This window comes from Callospermophilus lateralis, unplaced genomic scaffold (genome assembly GCF_048772815.1).
Source record: "Callospermophilus lateralis isolate mCalLat2 unplaced genomic scaffold, mCalLat2.hap1 Scaffold_250, whole genome shotgun sequence".
Taxonomy (NCBI): domain Eukaryota; kingdom Metazoa; phylum Chordata; class Mammalia; order Rodentia; family Sciuridae; genus Callospermophilus; species Callospermophilus lateralis.
Window position 1 is genome coordinate 1,214,948 of NW_027513332.1, and position 22,306 is coordinate 1,237,253.

General features: G+C 35.7%; 1 pseudogene; it reads left to right on the top strand.

The window, feature by feature from the left end:
• The window catches only part of LOC143389169 (axin interactor, dorsalization-associated protein-like), a 162,210-nt pseudogene that overhangs the window by 17,627 nt on the left and 122,277 nt on the right, over positions 1-22,306 (top strand).

The window sequence follows — 22,306 nt, forward strand, 5'->3', positions numbered from 1 at the left end:
CTCTATAGAGGCATAATTAAACTCTGCCTCCTCTCCTGAATAGGATCATTTTAACTATCCATTGTCAGACTCTCACATGTGTTATTTTTCACTTGTATTTGTTTCAGTCCTCAAAGAGATTATGAATGGACTCTTCCCCCACCCCAGAGCCTATTGAATGCTTTAAGTGTAGTATGAACTTGGCAAGATTGTGTTGAGTTAAATAGATTTGAATGTTTTGAAGGAATCTTTTTCTATAATTTAAAAAAATACCCTTTCAAAATTGAGGCAGCTGCCCATTTTTCCTACCACAAAAATGAAACACGTCAGTCACAAAAGGAGAATGCATTTTGATATTTGCCTGTGTGTCATCTTTTGAGGGTTAGCTTCAGGAGGTTGGTAGGTCTGTGCTCCAAGAGAAAGGCTGGGAGTGCTGAATTTTCCATGGTGGAGTAGCATCAGATGTCTGCCATGTAGTGATCCAAAGTGTGTAAGTCCTACCAAATCAGCCCATGAATCTCCAACCCATGACATGCTTCATACTTATGATAATATCTTTTGTAAAATTCAAGCTCCTCTTCAGATCCTCCTAAGACATCATTGCTAGTATTGGTAGAAAGAAAACTCTATGTAAAGTTTAAGCTATTTTAAAAGAACAATAGAAGCTGTTATTCCATAGTTGTTGAAAATGTAAACCTATACTACAGTAATAGAAAGTAAAACATAATTTGTTTTTTTAGTTCTAAAGCTATTCACATAAATTAAATGTTTGATAATACTTTAACTTGTAAACATAATATAACAAAGCTATTATTCTAAAGCAAATACTTCCTCTTCAGAGCTTTGATACTAAAGAAAAGAAAATACAATTTAATTATTCTGTTACAATACAAATGCAAGATAACCACTGAGCCACATCCCCAGCCCTATTTTGTATTTTATTTAGAGATAGGGTCTCACTGAGTTGCTTATGCCTCACTTTTGCTGAGGCTGGCTTTGAATTCTTAATCCTCCTAAGCCTCTGGAATTACAGGTGTGCACTACCACACTCAGCCAAGATATTCTTAATAACCAAGATATTTTTTAACTTTTTTGTTTGTTTTTGATGTACTGGGGATTGAACCCAGGGGTGCTCTACCACTGAGCTATATTTCCAGTCCTTTTTATTTTTTAAAACTTTTTTAGTTGTAGATGGACACAATACCTTTATTTTATTTATTCATTTCATGTAGTGCTAAGGATCGAACCCAGTGCCACATGTGCAAGGCAAGCACTCTACCACTGAACTACAACCCCAGCTCTTTTATTGTTTTATTTTTATTTTGAGACAGGGTCTCCCTACGTTGCTTAGGCAGATGAACTTCTAGTCCTCCTGACTCAGGCTTTTGGTACCTAGGACACATGCCACCAAAACAGGATCAACTTTTAAAAATTATTGTTATATACATTTTTAATGGTTGATTTTTTTGCCCATTTTATTAAACTCTTATTACAATATGATCTTTTCTATGTTTTTGTTTCTGATATAAGTGAGACATGATCTTTTTGTTACCTGCTCCCCATTCTTGGGTATCTATTCCATTGTTGTGTAAGTGATCAATATTTATTAATATTACTTATTATTATTGAGTAGATTTAATAGTTTAGTAACAATGATCATGCAGAAGTATAGAAAAGATGTTCTTGTATTAAAAAATAAACAGTACTTCTTAGTAAGATAAGAAATATTAGGATTCTAGTCAACTAGATCAAAAAGGTCATGGAGAGAGTGAATGTCCATTTTAGATTTTCCCTTGCCATTTTGTATACATTTATTTAGGCTGTAATTCTCTCAATAGCCTGTAAAGGAAGTAGCATTCTCATTTTAGAACTGGGGAGATTAGAGTATTTATGTAAATGTTCAAGTTATTATTGTAATTGTAGGGCTAGGTTTTGATTTAAACCTTCTACTTTGATCTCCTGCTGCTTCCCCTTTGCTTGTCAGACTTAAGTTCTCACAGTCCTTTCTATGCCTTGAATAAGGCAAACTGTTTCCTACTTGGAACCTTTGTTGTTGCTCCAGCCTGTTCTCTAATACCTGGGACGCCCTTATGCTAGAGCCACTTGTGGATGATTCCTCTCATCTCAGGTCTTGGCTCAAATGTCTTCTTACAGTTTAGTTTCGAAAGGCACCCTGTCTACCTTAGCTACTCTACCAAATTCTCTCTGCTTTTACACAGCATCCTGTTTGTATCCTTCATACCACTAATCACATCTTACATTATCTAGTTTATTTATTGGCATATTTATTGTCTACTTTTCCTTAGTAAAGTCTAAGGTCCAAATATGAGTTCTTGATTATTGTGTATCTTTAACACCTAAAGCAGTGATTGGAACATTGTGAGTACTCGGTATGCATTTGTTGAGAAGAAGAAAGAGATAAAGGATGAGGAAGAGCTAAAGGGAGAGAGAATTAAGAGTGAGTAATGAGAATCTAGGTACAAGTTTCCAACTTCTTTCTCACTGGATGATTGACTCCTATTGGAATAAGTTATGTAATTACAACCTGTTCTTTTTGAATTTCCTTATTTAGGAATCCAATATGCCATACTCCTTTTAACTCAAATCTGCAAGACTCCAAAATTAAAGTCTGAGTAATTACAGTAAAAATCATGGGTTGCCCAATTAATAATGCTAAATATTCACCTTGAAATAATTGCAGGTAGTCACTAGGAACCCATAAATTGGGAAATGAAACAATAAATTTCATAAAATACTTTTCCAGATACAGATAGAATTGTATAACATCTGTCTGTAGGCTTACATGCCAGAAAGTAATCAACGATGACACAAGAGGTGATAGCATTATGTTGTTTGATGATTTCCTTGTGGAGAGAGTCTGCTGTGTGTGTGTGTGTGTGTGTGTGTGTGTGTGTATGTGTGTGTACACATGTGTAAACATATTTACACATGTGTACACACACATACACACACACACATATATGCATGTATATATGTGTGTACACATATATAATAAATTTCATCATAAAAGGAATATTAGAATTATAACCTTGTTGCTACAAACCTTACCAGTGTGATAAGTATTGAGGAAAATCTACTTAGGATAAAGAATAAGATGTGATTATCTATTTCTCTTTAATTAGTCATCTTCAGTATCAATCTTTTAATTAAAATACTTCAGGAGAAGAGGTATTCTCTTTCACCCCATATCACCTAAGACCTTGTACATTGGAGAACTATTTTATGGTTCATTTTCTATCAGGGCTCTGAGACTTTCCTTGGAGATCTTACAGTACTCTGAAAATACTGGTACCTGCAGTCCACTATGGACATTTTTATTTTGCTAAGACACTCAGTAGTCAATTGCATAGTCTTGAAATGATAGTGAAGCTCGGAATTTAAAATACATATATTAATGTGTAGTTAATACACTATAAAATATGATTAAAAGTATCAATTTAAGATATAACATATAAGACTAACTAATATATAAGACTTACATAACATGTAGGACTAAGATATAAGATATAAGACTAATGTTTGTCTATGTCTTTATTCTAGTCCTAAAGAATATTCTCACATATAATAAAGAATTTCCATTTGATGTTCAGCCTGTCCCATTAAGGTAAATAAATAAGCATCCATATTTTGTCTTCTGATTTTATTATCTATTTTATGCCTGTTTTTTTAAATATTTCTGGATTTTTTTCCCTATCAAATTTGGTATTGGTGATATGACTGATACCATTGGTAGCAATGAAATGATTGACATTGACATTTATATCAACATTAACCTAATAATCAGCATCTTATCTGGGAAGTTAGTGGCTTTGAGGGTTAGCTGGTGTATTAAGTGGAGTAGCTCACTAATTTTTCTGTCCTTTTTTATATAGGAGAATTTTAGCCCCTGGTGAGGAAGAGCATTTAGAATTTGAAGAAGATGAAGAATAAGGTGGTGCTGGAGCAGGGTCTCCTGATTCTTTTCCTGCTAGAGTGCCTGGTGGGTACAAAAAATGTACATTATATAATTCAAGGTCAGGTGTTTGGAACTTACTTTTGTACTTGTTAGTGGCAGGTAAAACATCTCCAAGTTTGCCAATCTTAAGCAAATTATCACGGCCATTCTGTTAGCGGTAGCTATCGGTTTATTGTGAAAGTATCTTACTATTTGTGTCAGGCATCCTCAAAACATCCCATGTTTAGTGATTGGCTAGGAAGACCCACAGGACTCAGCATATAGCTGTACTCACAGTTGTATTCTGAGTCATTACAACAAGAAAACACAAGAACAAAATCAGCAAAGGGTAAAGGCACACAGACAAATTCCAGAGGAAACCAAACTTCTAAGAGTCCTCTCCCAGCAGAGTCAAATATGTACTCGATTCTCTCAACATTTTTCACACCTGTGAAATGAAAAATATTGTCTATTGGGGAAGCACTGTAGAGATTCAGTGCACAAGACACTTATTGGGGTTAGCATGAACCAAAACTACAGACTCCAGGAAGAAAGCAAGTGTTCAGCACAAACCATATTGTTTGCATGGACCGTTTAGGCACAGTGATCTTCTTAACAGGGCACGATGGGAATCCTGCTGAAATCCAGGTTCCCAGATGCTAGCCATGGACCAACATTGTAAGTAGGCTTTCTAGAGTAACTGTTTGCTATGTTAATTATTTTCTTTATATATCTAGCTGTTCTTTAAATAATCATATATGATTGTGAAACCTGGACCTGGAGGAACAGATACTAAACAGTTGCCCTTAACAGGGAAATAAAGAATACATAGCAAGTCCTTTTTATTTGTGGAAGATCTTGACAAGGTTGTAAAATACCCTAGTCAAGCACCCTGAGTAAATTTTTTGACTCTTCCACTTCTATACTTTCTTCTGTTCTTATACAGTGCACAGTTTTTACTTCTGATGAACTAGTTCATTTTTGGAAGTGTAGAAATAACACTGTACTATTGTGATGCATTTTTTTTAAAGACTCTATGCTTTATGGTATAATTAAATATAATATAATTATCATCCAGAAAACTTCATAATTAAAGTCAGATTCCAGTAATTTAAATACTCTTTGGTAGAAGACGTTTGAAATATAAACAGTATAGGCTTAGACAAACAAGATACCTGCGCTTTTGAGTCTAACATCTGCCAATCAGTAGTTAAGTGACTGTACTTAATTCTATATAAAAGGAGATGTTGACAATGCCTAATTTGTAGGGTTACAGTGAAAATTAAGGCACCACATACAAAGCATTTGGCATGATACTTTTCATTTGCTGGTGTAGTGGTGGCTACTGTATTTTCATTATCACCTCTAAATGGTGCTAATGTCCTACACCACAGGATTATTGGAAAAATTACAGTCACTATAAAATGTTATTGTTAGTGTTTCTTTGGTACAAGGTAAGTATTTCCAATCTGCTTATCCTTATGAAGAAAGAGCTATATTTTACTTGTCATATTTGTAGGAAATTTCAAGATTGCTGAGATGATGAGGTAAATAAATTTGCTAAAATTTTTCTGTATTTTTTATTTCCTTTTCAAACCACATGCTATAATTGAAATAGATTCCAGTTCTATAAATTTCTGGTTTGGTTATTTGTTCACTAGCTATACTTCTGTAGCAAACAAGATCCATGAAGCAGATGATATAAGTCATGAAATGGACAGATTAAGGTCTTTATGGGGTTCAAGTTGCTGAGTTGAAAAGAAACTCTGTAAATTAAGTCTATTTGCTATGAAAGATTAAGCCCAAAGTAATCAGATTTCTGTATTCTGATATAGCATTTTGGTATTTTATTTCAGAGATACAGAAATCTCACTAAACCCTTCTATTCCCTGAATTATTTTCCTCAAAGTAAGAAAGAGTACATATAGTTCAATTGGCTATATTTGATTTGCGATTATATTTTCAAGGGCCTGTGTCATTATAAAATTGAAAATGTCATTGAAGGACAATTTAACCTTTAACTTAATTGTAGAATGGGAAAAAAATTGTTATACTGTGGACATCCAAGATTTCAGTCGTGATAAGGCTGTTGTGTCTACATTATCATGGCAGGGTGCTTCTAAGAATTATAACATTTTTATTACGTTTATTTTATGTAATTTATATAATTGTAAGTTTGTTGTACTTTTTTTTTGGTACTGAGGATTTAACACAGGGTTACTTTACCAGTGAACCACATCCTCAGCCCTTTTTATTTTTTATTTTGAGATAGGATTTCACTTAGTTGCTGAGGGCCTCACTGAGTTGCTGAGATTAGTCTTAAACTTGGGATCCTCCTGCCTCAGCCTCCCAAGTCACCTGGATTCCAGGCTTGTGCCATAGCATCTAGCTTATTGTGCTCTTTTTAAAAAAAGATTTATTAAGGTGTCCCTTACATATATAAAAGGCATCTTTTTTAGTGTGCAGCTTTATGAGTTTTGACAAACACACATGCTAAACACTACTACTGTTAAGCTAATGAGATGAAGTATAATATATAAATATAGTATGACCAAAAGTAGTTTATTCCCTTTTAAAATTAAAAATGGATTTTTATCCAACGTTTCTTGAAAAGAATAAAAATTGTTAAACCTTCCTTTGACATTAATATCATTTTCAAAGCCTTCAATTCTCATAAGACAAACAGTAACTTTTGTGTACTGCTTTAAACACTAACTGGCTTAAGTCCAAATAGTAGTTTAATTTTCTTAAGGTAATCTCAGTAGATTTCATTTAAATAGAGGATATAAATTTATAACTTATCATTTATTACCTGAAAATTTATTTATCATGTTGAATATTAAAGTTTCTAAATGATAAACCAAAGTAATAGAAATTAAAAAAAAAATAGCTGGCCAGGATTACATGCTTATAATCCTAGCTACTTGAGAAATTGAGGTAGGAGGATTGCAAGTTTGAGACCAGTGGGGACAACTTAGAGAGAATTTGTCTCAAAATAGAAAGAACTATGGATGTAGCTCAGTGGTAGGGTGCTTGCCTCACCTGTGTGAAGCCCTACATTCGTTTCCTAGTACCACATGCACAAATAGCCATGACACAATTTTAGACAAAATTTTAAAAAACATTTCTGAGTGACCTAAACATAAGCCTAGCAATCTCAACATTATTCTAGATTTGTATTTGTTATTCATCTTTTATATAGTCTTAGATATGTACAAAAAATGTTTTTTTGAAACTCAAAATGAAGAGTGAATCTTACTTCTTTAATATCAAACCTGTACTTGTTTCTTTCCTGCATAAATATTCAATTCTGAGTTGAACTTGAGAGTTAAGCAAATATGGATTTCATTTTCAGCTAAAGTGCAGTTTTTTTCTTACCCATGCATATAGGAAGTTGAACACTGCAACAAAATATTCATTGCTGTTCCATGAATATTAAGGCATCCTTATTTCACAGAATTTCAGAATATATCTAGGGTTAATCAGTAAATACCACCAAAGTGTGCAGTTAGACTCTGGCTCTCCGAGCACTTCCTTCCTCTCAAAGTCTCAAATTCTCAGACTGAGCCAAATAGTCAGAGCCAGAGTCCCTCATCCAGTCATGTACTTATGTTGAAAGGAAAGGAAAATACCATTCAATGTTATCTGGTAGTACTCCTAGCTGTTGTTCAATAGTTTTAAGGCTTGCTAATATTCTATTACTCTCAAGCAGTTTTGGAAACATTTTAAGATTTCTTTTTTATAATTTGTTTCTTGTTTGTTTGTAGTACTGGGGATTGAAGTTGGGGGTACTCTACGACCTAGCTACATCCCCAGCTCTTTGATTTATTTTTTTAGTTTGAAACCAGGATTTTGCTAAGTTGCCCAGCTGGCCTCTCCTGCCTTAACTTGCCAAGTTGCTGGGATTACAGGCATGCACCACTATGTCTGGCTCAGTTTTTTTTTTAATCCATGAATCTTGTCACTTGAATTCAAAAAAGGTTTTCTCCAGAGCTTTGCAGAAATTGGTTCATAGGAAATGTCTATTGAGTAGGCTCTTCATCAAGGCTCTAAGCAACATCTGGCCTGCTTTTTCTTGAAAGTGCTCTGGCCACTCAAATTTTTAACCCAGCACCTGTAGTAACTCTTCCTTGCATGCTAAATAGCATCTGTGTATGAAACATATACCCACTGATTAATCGTAGGTTTTGTGAGAGTATTTATTATTTTTTTCCAGATATGATGGTGACACTTAAGAATTCAGCCATTATCCAAATCACATATTTCTGAACACAGAAAAATACATATTTCTAGTACCAGTCAATAAAGAAAATAAAAACAAGACATACTCATATAACCTATGTACAAACAACTTTAATCAGGTATAATTTTTGACAGACTTAGAAATATTATTATTTGAAGCTAATGACCCCTAAGATTTTTATCAAACTTTTAATGTAATTTCAAAGTGAACAAACTTCTTATGATTTTACTCTTTATTTTGAAAGGTTGAAGCAGTTCCTCAACTACTAATCAGTTACCACCCAAAAGAAATTGTGCATGTGTTTTTATATTTTCACACAATTTTTATGTGTGTACAAATTGCAGATGTGCAGTACAAATTGCAAAATTTTTCTCTTGCTAGATTTTTAAGACCCATTCATGTTTTGTGCCATCTACAAAATGTTATGACCAAATAATGATTTGACAATACCATTATTTTAAATTATGTTAAAATTATCCCAAAATATTAGAAAATACTATTATATATATATATATCCTTTTTATTGCATTTTAAAATTACAAAGAAATGTGCACTTAAAAAAAGTGTGTGACAGACTTTGAATTGGTAGTATCAGACATCTGAATTTAATTACAAGTATGATAAATCTAAAACAAAGAAGACATATATAATCCCATACATATGATAATGCTTAGTTTACATTTTAGATATCAGGTACATCTCTGTCCTAAAAGTATGGATAAAAATTTTGTACTTCTTATTCATGACATTTAATTCACCAAGCACCAAGGCAAAATGAACACTGACTCACCTCTTATTGAAGTAAATGCCTGTGACAAACATTTGTACAATATTATGTAAAAAACCAAGCAAATGAAATTACTCAATAAGCAAACTCAAATCAGTGTTTTAAAAAAATATAATCTTTGGTAATTTTCCTCTTTTAATGTTCTGACCTAGACAATAATGTACTATTTTGGACAAAGACTGTCATGCCATTTTCAATTTTGGACTAGAAATTGTCCTTATGGTATGATATGAGATATAAACAATAGCAATTTTTAAAAAGCAAAAATAAAAAGTTGAAAGAAAAAAATGACTTCCCCTTCTGCATGTGAGGACAGGGTCTTAAGAATCCCACTGACCTTCATATCCATGTCACTCCAGATTCATCTTCAGGCTGGTGGTCCTTTCATTGTCTGATTCTCCATGATCTCTATGGCTACAGAGAGACTATTGAATGTGAGGCCATCCTACTTGATACTTAGACCTTCATTTTTCTCAGCATTCTCTTGGAACAAAGAAGTTGCGGTCGGGGGGTGGGGGGCTTCAGATGCTCTCCCATTGTTTTTCTGTACCTGTTGCAGGTAGAGTGGTGCTTCATTGCTTGGTCTGTGTCAGTGCTGTGGGGTGCCCAGCAGAGGCAGAGGCCTTACTTGCACAATTTCCTTTCCTCTCCACAGTGGAAGTGGCTGTAACATTCTTGGCTAGGTCAGACGCTTTTACACAGTTTTTAAAACATTCTTGAGTGAACTCATCTGTGTTTAACAAACAGCCATTTGGGGGATCCATAGCTACCTTCATAAATTGTTTTCCACAGATGAAGCACAATGAAATAGAGCAACTTGAGTTTTTACCCAAGTACTACCTGTTAATAAATAGTTTCCATCAACAAAATGGACTTTTTGGTGTCCCCTATTACAGTAATGTGGTGAAATGGTTCCAAACCTTCTAATTCATTGTCATTACTTTATCAGAGTTGTCTTTAGGTTTAGGCTTAGAATCTTCCTCTTGCAGAAACTCACACTGAATTGAGTAATTCCTTCCAACTCTTTTTGACACCAGTGAGAGCATGCTTGCTCTGGTTGGTGCATAAGAGGTGGTTGGGGCAGATAAGTCAGAAAAAGACGTGCTTTCTGTGTTCAGTACAACTTGGGGCTCACCAGCTACCAATGGCTTCCTTTGTCTTGCAGTAAAAACTGAAAGTGGAATTAACCAAATGAACACAGACCTGCTGCTCACTGCTATTTGAGTGTTAAAGACCTATCATATTGCTATCTGGGCTACTCAGTCTCTGTCCATTCCTGTGAATGTGCATTGCCCAGTGTACAAAGTTCAAATGTTACTCTTTTTTAATCACTCCCTTACTTGGAGTTCTTAGTGACAGCTCAATAACATTCCTGGGATGTTATTGAAAACTTGGTTTGGACAGCTGTAGCCATTTAGAGTTTTCCATATTTAAAAGTATAAGGCATAAATAGTGGCCTCACAAAAATGTCTATATTCTAATCCTGGGAACCTGTGACTGTTATGTTACATGGCAAAAGGAACTTTGCAGAAGCTTGCGATGGGGAGGTTCTCCTGCAGTTCCTTTTAAGGCTTTAGGGACAATTAAAATAAAGATGTTAAAATGGGACATGATGGTTAAAAGCATGGACTCTGTAGCCAAACTACTGTGTGATTATGGATAATTTGTTTTTCTATGCCTCACTTTTCACCTCTGAAAAATAGAACTAAACTATTGTTGTGAGGATTAGATGAGAGGATTAGGACAGTACGTGGCACATCACAAATACTCACAAGTGTTAGCTATTTCTTATTTACATAGCAATTCCATGTGGAAGAACATTTCTTCTGATCTCTGTTCTAGATCTGAGAGCAGATGATTTAGCTGGAATAGCACAGTTTACACTGGATTGTGTGTAGTGATTTCTTTCTTATCCTTGTTAGTCTTCAGATTTTATGAATGTACTTGACTTGTTCTCATATTACACTATGAAATTGGATATGTTAATTCTTCACTTATAAATCTTCCTTTTAATGCATTGGCTCAATTTACAACTATCATGGTTTTATCTTTGATGCAAAAACATGCACCCTTTTTCATCTAACCTGGGAGCTATAGATGGAATGGTATTATTTTAGTATTTGATCTTCTTTTATGTTTATTATTTCTTCACTCATTGATATAGATTCTCTAGCCATTTGTTTACTAGAGCATGATAACCTCTAGAACTGGAAATTAAGTCATTCATTCAATAAAATATTTCTTCAACAAAGATCTGTTTATTCCTTGTGCATACTACAAAAGGAACAGTTCCCACACCTTTCAGGATGCTTATTGTGTAGTCAGCAAGACAGAGCCAAAAGCACATGATTATAATTAGATATGTGCACCAATGTCATAGGTTGGCAAACAGAAGGGCTGAGGGAGTTCAATAAATCTAGCCAGATTTAGGACTCACTGAGTATGTAGGAGTTGACCTGCAGAGAGAGAGCACATCATAGACCATTCTGAAACACCTTAAATAGGCACCTTTCTATGTAATCTATGATCTTAATTACAGTCAGCTTCCTTCATCATGGAGCACAATGTTTGACATTCTACCTTGAATTAAACAAGAAATTCAGACTTGCAATCACTGCCTCCATATTAAATTATTTGAAGCATAATGATTACATTAAACTTACTGTGTAATCTCAGGAAAAAAGATTGTTGGTAAGGAATGTAGCATCAGCCCTACCATTTCAACTGAAAGATCTAGATGATGACAGGTTATAAAATTGACTCACCCCAAAGTAACAACAAGTTTAATATCAACTTGGAAAAAAAATAATCTTAACATCAAAAAGACTTTGAAAGTTGCAAAGCAATCGTCTTTTGACTCTCAAAAAAAGGGTAGTAAAGAGGTAAGACATAAAAGAGGTAACATTCTTGGGGGTCTTGGGGGGTGGGGTAGGGTGGGTTCTTTTTTTTGTCTTTTTTGGAACTAGGCGTCGAATCCAGGATTTTGCAAATGCAAGGCAGACACTTTGCCACTGAGCTACATCCCAACCCAACATTCTTAATATATAAAGAAAAATTTTAATTCTAATAACCAAAGCAGAATACATGAGAGGAACAGACAACATGAGCGAGTGTGTGCACGTGCGAACACACACACACACACACACACACACACACACACACATACACACACACACATTTAAAAATACCCGTTAAACATATAAAAAGATACTCAACTTTATTTTTAATAAAAAACCTAAATTAAAGCTACTGTTGGTGAGTCTTAGGGGAAATAGGTACTTATTAATCACTGGTGGGAATAGAAAAATGGTAGAGTTCCTTTGGAGGGAAATTGAGCATTCTCTAACAACATATAAGTACATATTTTTGCCTTAGCAATCCCATTCCTGAGAATTTACTCTGAAGGTGCACCCGCAAAATGCAGGAAAAAGAGGGGGAAACACTTGCATATATACCAGATTCTCTGTTGAGGTGTTTTTTATAATGATAAAAAGTTAGAAATAATGTAACTGCCATATGAAGATTGACTGAATAAACTATGATACATAGGATGGTGTAGAAAATAATTCAGAAAATCTCCATGAACTAATGAGTGATTTTTCAAAATATATTATTAGCAGAATTTATCAAGGTAGTTCACATTAGCAGATTAAGGGGAAAGATTTCATAATGTTGTCAACAATGCAGAAAAAGTTATCAGTTAAGTTTGAAATACAGCCTTGATTTTAAACAATTCTTGGCAAAGAACAGAAAAACATCCTTAACTTGATAAAACATGGCTACATGACATTTACAGCCCCAAATCATTTAATGATGAATTTGAACAAAACAAGAGTGTCTATTACTTCTTTTCATCAGAATTGTTTTGGAAGCCCTAGCTACTGCACTAGGATAAGAAAAATGAAATATAAAAGGGGGGATGTTCTTTATTTGCATATTTATGAATATATAGAGAATATGCAAAAAAACCTATTCATAACTCATTAATAAGATAATGCGGTTTCTGGATATAAAATCTGTACAGACAAATCAATTCTATCTCAAACAAGTAATAGTTGTTAGAAAATGAACTATTATAATATTTATAGTAGTATTAAATAATATCAAGGACCTTATTATAAATTCAATAAAAGAAATATAAGAATTTTATGTAGAAAATAAACCTTTGTTGAAAGAAGGAAAAGAATATCAAAAGGAAAAGGAAACTGGAGTAATCTTGAAATTAGGGAAAAAGATGGAAGAGTGACTTAATAATTGTTATGGTTGGTGAGATGTTGAATTGTACGTTCTCTTTTACTTTTTTCATTTCTCTTGATTGAATTGTTTATGAGAATGCATTTTATAAAAACAGTGAAGTCATTATTCTTTTTTTCATTTGTTCATAATAGTTATTCTTGACATTAGATTCATTTGGACTAATAATAAATGCATGGAATATAATTTGCTCCAATTCAGTCCCTTCACCCTCCCCATCCTCCCTCCCACTGTTCCCTTTGATCCACTTTACTGATCTATTTATTTACATTTTTTAAAATTAGTATCTTATAGATATTCAAAGTGATGAGTTTCATTATAGTATATTCACATATGTGCATTGGAAAGTTAGTTTGGGTTCATTCCACAGTTTTTCCCTACCCACTCCCCATTCCCTTCTTTTTCTTTTATTGATTTTATTTTTTTTTAAATACAGGACAATGGAGTGTATTACAATTTTTATTACACATATAGAGCACAATTTTTTATATCTTTGTATAAAGCATATTCACGCCAATTCACGTTATACATGTACTTGTTTTTTTTTTTTGCATTACAATTCTTATTACACATATATACCACAATTTTTCATATCTCTGTTTGTATATAAAGTAGGTTGACAGCCAATTTGTGTCTTCAGACATGTACTTTGGATAATGATGTCAATCACATTCATTCCACATTCATTAGGAGGCTAATCCCCTGCCTCCTCCCTTTCCCTCACTCCCCTCTTCCCTATCTAGAATCCATCTATTCATCCCATGTTCCTCCTCCCTACCCTATTATGAGTCAGCCTCCTTATATCAGAGAAAACATTTGGCATTTGTTTTTTGGGGATTGGCTAACTTCACTTAGCATTATCTTCTCCAATGCCATCCATTTACCTGCAAATGCCATGATTTTATTCTCTTTTTAAAAAGTTCATTGTGTATATATGCCACATTTTTAAAAATCCATTCATCCACTGAAGGGCATGTAGGTTGGCTCCACAGTTTAGCTATTGTGAATAGTGCTGCTATAAACATTGATGTGGCTGTGTCCCTGTAGTATGTTGTTTTTAAGTCCTTTGAGTATAGTCCAAGAAGAGCAATAGCTCGGTCAAATGGTGGTTCCATTCCCAGATTTCCAAAGAATCTCCATACTGCTTTCCAGATTGGCTACACCAATTTGCAGTCCCACCAGCAATGTATGAGTGTACCTTTTTCCCCACATTCTTGCCAACACTTATTGTTGTTTGTCTTCATAATAGCTGCCATTCCGATTAGAGTTGTATCTTAGTTTTGATTTGCATTTCTCTGATTGCTAGAGATGTTGAAAATTTTTTCATATATTTGTTGATTGATTGTATATCCTCTCCTGAGAAGTGTTTGTTCAAGTCCTTGGCCCATTTTTTGATTGGGTTACTTGTTTTTTCAGTGCTTAGATTTTGAGTTCTTTATATACCCTAGAGATTAGTGCTCTATCTGATGTGTGAGGGGTAAAGATTTTGTCCCAGGATGTAGGCTCTCTGTTCACCTCATGGATTGTTTCTTTTGCTGAGAGAAAACTTTTTAGCTTGAATCCATCCCATTTATTGATTCCTGGTTTTAATTCTTGTGCCATAGGAGTCTTATTAAGGAAGTTAGGGCCTAACCCATATGATGAAGATTAGGGCCTACCTTTTTCTTCTGTTAGACACAGAGTCTCTGGCTTAATTCCTAGGTCCTTGATCCATTTTAAGTTAAGTTTTGTGCATGGTGAGAGTTATGAGTTTAATTTCATTTTGTTGCATATGGATTTCCAGTTTTCCCAGCACCATTTGTTGAAAACGCTACCTTTTCTCCAGTGCATGTTTTTGGCACCTTTTTCTAAAATAAGCTGATTGTAATTTTGTGGGTTAGTCTCTGTGTCCTCTATTCTGTACCATTGGTCTACCAGTCTGTTTTAGTGCCAATACCATGCTGTTTTTGTTACTATTGCTCTGTAGTATAGTTTAAGGTCTCATATAGTTATACTCCCTGCTTCACTCTTCTTGCTAAGGATTTCTTTAGCTATTCTTGATCTCTTATTTTTCCAGATGAATTTCATGATTGCTTTTTCTATTTTTATGAGGAATGCCATTGAGATTTTGTTTGGAATTGCATTAAATCTATATAGTGCTTTTGGTAGTATGGTCATTTTGATAATAGTAATTCTGCCTATCCCAAGAGCGAGGTAGATCTTTCCAGAAATAGTAAATGAATTCAGCAAAGGAGCATGATATAAATCAACACCCATAAATCAAAGGCACTTCTGTATATCAGTGACAAAGCCTCTGAGAAGGAAATGAGGAAAACTTCCCCATTTACAGTAACCTCAAAAAAAAAAAATAAGATACTTGAGAATCAACGAAAGAAGTCAAAGATCTATACAATGAAAACTACAGAACCCTAAACAGAGAAATCAAAGAAGATCTTAGAATATGGAAAGATCTACACATTCCTTTCTTAAAAGGAGAAAGGGAGAAAGAGTGAGGGAGAGGGGGAAGGTGGGCAGGGTCAGATCAGAATATGATAGCCCAAAGGGTGGGGTTTTGGCCTGCTGAGAACTTCTAACTGAAGGAGATTGGAATCCCGAAAGCAACCCCAGCAGCAAAGCCTCTGCCCTCCTCCTGCCCTCCTGTCCTTCACCCTTCTCTCCCAAAGCCTTCTCTCATAAAACCTAGAAAGCTCTCTCTCTCTCTCTCTCTCTCTCTCTCTCTCTCTCTCTCTCTCTCTCTCTCCTCTACCCTCCCTGCTATTCCCTTCCTGTCCCCTTACCCTCCCTTATGCCCTCCCTTAAAAACCCTCATTTCAGACAGGACCTGCCTTAGGTCCAGAAGGAAAGAAGGCTATACAGAGAGGCCAAGAAGAATCTGACCAGACAGGGCTTGCTAGGATCTTGGCAGCCTTTTACCATTAGCTCACACCCCCTTTCCAGTCATTTCTACATGGCCATCCATTCTTCATGGAACATAAACATAAAAACAGGAGTTTTCCCTGGATCTGTAGGTCTTTATTTCTGAAGGCTTTTAGGTCAAATAAAGTTCTATTAAATAAATGTTATGATTTTTAAAATGTAAAGATATATACTAGTTCATAAATTAGAAGAAGCAATTTATATAGATAGACTCTTTCTGAAACTCATCTGAATTTTTATTGCAGTTCCTGGACCTTTTATACAGCTATAGAATTAAGATACTGTATTAGTGATAAGAGGATAAACAGTTCAGTAAGACAGAAAACTCAGAAAGTGATTGCCACATGATTTATGATTGAGGTGGGACCGCAGATCAGTGGTGGAAAATGTCAGTCTTTTTAATAAGTAGTGCTGAGACAATTGAGTATTTATGTGAAATTGAATTAAATTAAAGCTCCTACTATACACCATAGACAATAATTCTGTGTGACATATAGAATTAAGTGTGTGGGGCTGGGAATGTGGCTCAAGCAGTAGCATGCTCGCCTGGCATGCGTGTGGCCCGGGTTCGATCCTCAGCGCCACATACAGACAAAGATGTTGTGTCCGCCAAATACTAAAAAATAAATATTAAAACTCTCTCTCTCTCTCTCCCAATCTCTCACTCTCTCTCACTCTTTCTTAAAAAAAAAAGAATTAAGTGTGAATGGCAAAACAATAAAATGCTTTCAAGATAATACCTTTATGATTTTGGAGTGGGGTAAGTTTTCTTAAATATAACATAAAAAGCACTGATTGTAAAGGAAGATATTAAGAAATTTGATATTACTAGCAGTAAGTATTTATCATAATCAGAAGACACCATGGCAGACAAAAGTCAATCTTAACATTCAAAACTAATACTTGGTGTTAGAAGTTAGCAACGGTTGCTATCTTTTGGAAGAGTGCATTGGATAGGGTGTGGGGAAGGACACTCCCAGGAGGCTGATCATATCTTTCCTAGATCTGATGCTAGTTATACAGGTGTATTCACTTTGTGAAAGTTCAGCAAACTGTGCTAACAATTTGTACATTTTAAAATGTATACGCTCTACTTTAACAAAAAGTCTTTATAAAAGAAAACTACTAAGAAGCTATTTGTAAAACATTTGTCCAGCAAAATAATAGAGACCTCCTACAGCTCAATAAGATAGACATCTCAATAAAAAATCGAGCAAAATATTTGAACACACTTCAGAAAAGAGGAAATCATTTATTTGATTTATTTGAAAAGGTGCGCAACCTTATTAATCTTCAGAGGAATGCAAATTAAAATGATTGATCTCTTTATACCAAAATTGGCTAACATGAAGAATCTGAGAAAACAGTACCTAATGAGGAAGCGGAGCAATGGGAACACTACTGCACTTGGGCTAGGAATAAAAATTGGCACAACCACCTTGGGAAATGGATTGTCGTTACATAGTAGGTATGGAGGTTGCTGCAGTCTCTGGCTGGGCACAAAATCACGAGCCACCACACAGCTTGTAGATTCAAACAGCAATTCTTTATTCCCGATCTCACACCGGCCATCTACAAACACGTTCTGGGGGAATCCAGGTTCTCTGCCCAAATCCACCACTCCACTGGGCTTCTGTCTCCCAAATATACTGTCTGACCCTAAGAACTCAAGAGGAACTCAGGCAGCAGGATATGCCCTATTCTAAAGTGGGAACACCCTAATCTCCTATTATGCTAAACTGGGGACACCTTAAACACGGATCTGCCCTGGTCCTTGAGCAAGGTCACCTTTCAGGAGTCCTTCCACTAGACAGCATGGGAGTAACTGGCAAGAAAATTGTCATACATCCTTGGCTGATGGCTCCCAGCATCTCCCCCCTTCTGATTAATTAAACAACAAGTAATGTGGCTTAAGGACCATGCCTGGTAGGTTGTCCAGTTCAACATATGGTTCTTACCCGTCATTGGAAAACTGACCTTTAGGCGTCAGCCTTCTGTCTTAGGTTGATACCACTGCAACTGGATCATACCTGTCACTGACTACTGGTCCAGCATACAGCCATACTTGTGGATAGGTCTATGCACCAGTGGGGGGGTGAGGTTCTTTGCCTCACCTCTGTTGGCCCCCAAATTTGGCCTTGGTGCCAGTGGGGGAGTGAGGTTAATGTGGCTTAAGGAGGTTAATGTGCCTGGTAGGTTGTCCAATTCAACATATGGTTTTTACCCGTCATCGGAAAACTGACCTTTAGGCAACTGACCTTTAGGCGTCAGCCTCCTGTCTTAGGTTGATACCACTGAAATTGGATCATACCCATCACTGACTACCGGTCCAGCATATAGCCATTGGCCCCCAAATTTTAGACCATCACTAGCAGAAGGGAGGAGGATACAGAAATGCCACGACACCAAGCCAATTGACAGTTCCTTTGGAAAAATTGCATCATTGGTGACACCATCAGCAAAGATCACTGGTGACACCATCAGCAAAGATATGCCAGCATTACCATAATTTGCTGCACTAAACGTAGTTACATAGTCCAGGCAAGTTCTGTAAGCAGTTCAAAGGGGAGGAATCTATCAATCTGTCCGTCTCTTCCCAAAGTCCGTTTCCTCCCAAAGTAAGTTGACTCCTTGATTGAGCATACTTGTTGAGTTATATTCATTGGGATGAAGATAGAAATTCTGGCAATGATGCTAAAAAGACATTAACCTGAAAAGAATTATTAAATATAATGAAAAGGAAAGGTGAAAGTAAACAAACAGATCTGTTAACCTCCTTAAAAAACAATCCTTAACAGCTGTTTACCTGATTTAAATTAGTAAACAAGCAGATCTGTTAACCACCTTTAAAAACAATCCTTAACAGCTGTTTACCTAATTTAAATTAAGCCATTTAAATCACGTGAATAAAAAAAAAATTCGGATCCATTTTCTCAAGAGCGCTCCTCATATATGAAATACGCACACACAGACATACAACACAAAACACAAATGTGCAAACAAACGTACAACACATAAGATAATAATAAAGGCCTTGTAGCTTTACCTAGGTGAAATCTCCATTGCAATGTTTAAAAACTCTATAGAGTTTACTTGTTGTTTAATTAATCAAAAGGGGGAACACCCTAATCTCCTATTATGCTAAACCACCCTATTCTAAAGGGGGAACACCCTAAACACGGATCCTGCCCTGGTCCTTGAGCAAGGTCACCTTTCAGAAGTCCTTCCACTTGACAGCATGGGAGTAAGCTGGCAAGGAATTTGTCATACCTACTTGGCTGATGGCTCCCAGCAATCTCTCTTTGACAAAATGTTACATTCTTGAACATATTGCTACATTGTTAAAATATAAGTCATTGGCAACCAGTGCTGGGTGCTGAGTGCCTTTTTTTAAAATTTTTAATTTGTTTGAATTAGTTATACACGACTGTAGAATGCACTTATGCATTTTGACATATCAAACATAGCTGGGGTATCATTTCTCATGTTTCTGTTTGTACATGTTGTAGAATCACATTGGTCATGCAGATATATATATATATATATATATATATATATATATATATATATATATATATATATACACACACACACACACACACACACACACACACACACACATTAGGTAATAATGTCTGTTTCATTCAACTATCCTTCCTGTCCCCTCCCCTCCCCTCCCTTCTCTCCCCTCTACCGAATCTGAAGTAGCTCTATTTTTCCCTAATGCTCCCCCCCACATTGTGAATCAGCATCCACATATTAGAGCTGTCTTTTGAAAGAGTATCCTGCATGTTCAGTTGCAGAAGCACCTAGAATATTTCATGATAGTCCCATCTGCAGATGTACTGATTCCACGGCACAGCACCAGGAGTGATGGAACAGCATGGTTCTATTTATTCAGTCCACAAAGAGCTATTTAGGGTCTCTCCTATTAGACAGAGTGATGTGTCCTATGCACAGGAGTGTAATGGGTCCCAGGTGTGCACAAGAGTACACATATTTCACCAGTATATCTGCTTCCCCCTGCATTACCAAAGTGATTTTAGGCTGTAAATACCCCATAGTTTCTTCTCCTATCAGGAGTGTGCACCACAAGAACTGAAGGCCAGTGTGTCCCATCAGGAATTATCACCAACATTCCACAAAGGTTTACATCCACCTCTCGGGCCTTTGCAATCTGATTATTCCACCGTCTTTCATGACACCACCACGCACTGAGTATGCAAGACACTTACTCTTTGGTAAAAGGAATAAGAGGAAGTATTTTATTAGTTGAGACAGTCTTTGTACTTGTTCATGAGGGTTTTTTTTATGGTAATTGGATACATGGATACAATGTGCCATAATCTCATGAGACTAATAAGTATTTCCATCTCTTAAAATGTTAATCAGTTTGATATGTTAAGAAATCTGTGCTTTTATTTTCTGACATTTTTAAGTACATCACCAATTGTTTTGAAAAACAACTATAGCGTACTGTGCTATAGAAAAACCAGAAGTAATTCCCCTCTGACTGTGTTTTGCTGCCCCTTTGTTAAGGTTCTTTGGGCCCCACACCTCCTGCCCTCTCCATGATCTAATAACCACTCTCCCATGACATTCTTCCACAAAGCTGATTTTTGAGAGTCCATAAGTGAGTAGGAGCATTTTATGTGCCCTTCTGTGTCTGTCCGACATCAGTTAATACACTGAACTCCAGTTCCACTCGTGATGTTTAGATAGCCATGAAATGTCAGGATTCCAATTTTTGTAGGGCTCAGTAATATTCCACAGTTCATGTAGACTCCAATATCTTCATCCACTAGTGGGCATCTAGATAGATTCTGTGTTATGAACTTCCTCCTGTTGCTTTGTTAATTTTTTTCTTATTTTGTGGAATTTTTGTTGTTCTTCTTATCACCTATTAGCATATTGGTAGTTTTCTTTCATGATTTTCTTTTCCTTTTCTTTTGTATATTTGTTAATCTAGTGAGCTTCGTGCATACTTATGTGCTCATAATATAAATCATCAGCCCTTTGTTACTAGTGTACTATTCCCTTAAGAATTACTTTTAAGGCTGGTCTGGTGAAGGATGAATTCCCTCTGTGTCTGCTTACCTGGGAAACACTTATTTCTCTTCACATCTGAAAGGTAGTTTTGCTGGGTATAAATACTCCTGATTAGCAGGTGTTTTTCTTTCAGAGCATCCTATTCTCTTCTGGTCTGTAATGTGTCTACTATAAAATCTGTAAGTCTAGTGGAAAGTGCCTTATGTGTAACATGACAGTTTTCAGGTTTCTCTTTCTTTGATATTTTAACTATAATATATCTTGACGTAGACCCTTTGAGTTGATTTTGATTGTGGTCTTTTGATGTTCCTCTTCCAGAATTTCCCTCTCTTTGAAGATTTCTAAAATCTTTAAGTTCCTATTTGGTGAAGTAGGTTTTCAGTGCCTTTCTTCTTTCCTTCATCTTTTGAAATTCCCATATTTGTTTGCATAGTAGTGTCCCATAAGTCTCCTACATTTTCAGTTTCTTCTTGTCGGACTGGGTTCATTTTTGTGTGTGTGATGGCATTAATTCAAAAAAGGTCTGCCTTCAAGTTCAGAAATTCTCTTTACTATGTGTTGGGGAAGCTCTATCGTGTTGCGTGTCTTTTATTTCATTAAAGTTTACAGCGTCAGGTCTGTCTTTATGTTGGTGCATTATACAGAATGGCAAGATTCATTATGCCATCTTCGTACATGCACAAAACAAAATTTAATCAATTTCCTTCCTCTCTTCCCATTCCTTTCTTCTGCCCTACCCAATTTGATTGCTCTACTCTACCGATCTCTCTTCTGTTAATAGTAGTAATGCATCATAATCATGCACATCTGTCAGTCAGACTCACTGGGGTGTAACACTCCATTGCATATCTATACCATAGGATCTTTACCCATTTGTCTGTTGCTATGTACATAGCCTGATCCCATAACTGAGTTATTGTGAATTGCACTTCAACCACAGGTTTCAGATTGGCTTATTGTTGCGTATTTATCATTTCTAACTGTTTGGTGAGTTTCTTATTTATATCATGAATCGTTTTTTTCTCATTTATTTGTACTCTCTGTATTCTCTTACATCTCGTTGAGATTCCTTAGGATCATTATTGTGAATTCTCGTTTTCAGTTGTTGCATAGATTTCCTTCC